This window comes from Cebus imitator, unplaced genomic scaffold, assembly GCF_001604975.1.
Source record: "Cebus imitator isolate Cc_AM_T3 unplaced genomic scaffold, Cebus_imitator-1.0 Scaffold323, whole genome shotgun sequence".
NCBI classification, from domain to species: domain Eukaryota; kingdom Metazoa; phylum Chordata; class Mammalia; order Primates; family Cebidae; genus Cebus; species Cebus imitator.
In genome coordinates, this window is record NW_016107638.1 from 2494380 (window position 1) to 2496577 (window position 2198).

The following is a 2198-nucleotide window of genomic DNA, read 5'->3' on the forward strand; positions in this document are numbered from 1 at the left end:
CAAGCTCAAGCGATTCTCCTGCCGCAGCCTCCCAAGTAGCTGGGATTACAGGCACCCACCACCACATCCAGCATTTTTTTTTTTTTTTTGTATTTTCAGTAGAGACGGGGACTTCACCACGTTGGCCAGGCTGGTCTCAAACTCTTGACCTCAAGTGATCTGCCTGCCTTGGCCTCCAAAGTGCTGGGATTAGAAGTATAAGGCACCATGCCCAGCCTACAGATGTTTTTAAAAAGAAGTTGCAAGCTTATATTGTAAAAGTGTATCTTTTTTGCAAAGTCAATTTTGAATAAAAAACAAAAACACACACACAAACAGTGGTCATCTCTGGGTGGCGAACTTGCAGGTGCCATATTGTCTTCTTTGTATTTTTACCTAGTTTCCAAGTCACCTCCATAAGTAATCTAATATTATGTAGCCATAAAAAACAATGAGTTCGTGTCCTTTTTAGGGACATGGATGAATCTAGAGACCATCATTCTCAGCAAACTGACACAGGAACAGAAAATCAAACATCACATGTTCTCACTCATAGGCGGGTGTTGAACAATGAGAACAAATGGGCACAGGGAGGGGAGCGTCACACACTAGGGTCTGTTGAGGGGGGCTAGGGGAGGGACAGTGGGGGGTGTGGAGGTTGGGGAGGGATAGCATGGGGAGAAATGCCAGATATAGGTGATGGGGGATGGAGGCAGCAAAGCACCTTACCATGTAAGTATCTATAAAACAACCCTGCATGATCTGCACTTGTACCCGACAGCCTAAAATACAATAATTTAAAAAAGCCACAGGGAATACACATGATGGCATTTAAATTTACTGTTGTCATTCCTACATAATAAATTTTGGATTCTTTTGTTTAAAAATAAAAAAAATTAAAAAATTAAAATAAAAATACCATCTGAAAAAAATTAATTAACGTCAATAACTGCTATGTATTTTAAATTACAGTTTAATCAATAGAAGGCTGTCTAAGAAATGCATAGTGTATGCATAGAATGAACTATTACACAGCCAGTTAGCCACAGGGTAGGGCAACTTGCCGTCCACAACCAGTGCAGAGGAAGTCCCTGACACCTTGTTATGTGAAGAGCTCGCGGTGCCCAGGCAGCTCTTCTTACTGACAATGGTGCTAGTGCTTTTTACACATTATGCTACACAGAGATTTAACCTTCGAAAACATAACCCTGAGGAATAAACACTGTTTAACTTCCATATGGACAACAATCAGGAACGAACAAGCCAAAGTTTAACCAAATGTACTCAGAGTAGCATGGCTTCAGTTCTCAGTGTTTGCGAGACTGAGCAATGCAATTGATTTCTCCCCTGGGAACGGGCTGGTTTTGCAGAGGAATCCTCTCCACCTTCAACTCTCAGGAGAAGCAAACCTAACTTCAGATGACTTTGTGTTTATTTGCAGCAGAGATCAAGCATGGTAAAATTGAGAACTGTAAGTGAAGGAAAGAAAAGCAAAAACCCAGCAAACTGACTAAGGGAGAAATAGGCTCTTGCCCATCTGTTAGTAGATTATGAACTGGAATAACCCTTCCATACAGTAATTTGTCACTGTCAATCAAAACAAAAATTACACAGCCCTTTGGCCCACAGGTTTTCCCAGGAATTTACATTTCCAATATCCTCATACAGTGGAGTAAAGAAATATAATCGAAAATACTCCAACCTTCCTTGAAATAACAACAACAACAAAAAAAAAAAACAAGAGAGAGACTTTTAATAAGTGCGGTGCATTCTCACAGTGGCATACATCACAGCCAATAAAAAGAATATGATAGACATGGCTTTGTGGATTTGGAAAAGTAGCTAAGCTAGGAGTTAAATACACAGATCTAATCCCATTTGTGGGAATAAAATGTTCCCCGTATGTGCATAAAACGCTTTAAAAGAAACAAAAGGGGCCACACAGCGGCTCATGACTGTAATCCCAGCACTTTGGGAGGCCAAGACAGGCGGATCACCATAAGTCAGGAATTCAAGACCAGCCTGGCCAACATGGTGAAAGCCTGTTTCTACTAAAAATACAAAAATCAGCTGGGCATGGTGGCATAGGCCTGTAATCCCAGCTATTCCAGGTATTCTGGAGGCTGAGGCACGATAATCACTTGAACCTGCTAGGCGTAGGTTGCCTTGAGCCCAGATCATGCCACTGCACTCTAGCCTGAACCATAGATTAAGACTCT

At 41.5% G+C, this 2198-nt stretch overlaps 1 protein-coding gene across 1 annotated transcript in view; it reads right to left on the reverse strand.

Annotated features, from left to right (window-relative positions):
* Positions 1–2198, reverse strand: part of GLT1D1 (glycosyltransferase 1 domain containing 1) — a 124751-nt gene that overhangs the window by 101515 nt on the left and 21038 nt on the right. The gene's annotated exons all lie outside the window — the stretch shown is intronic.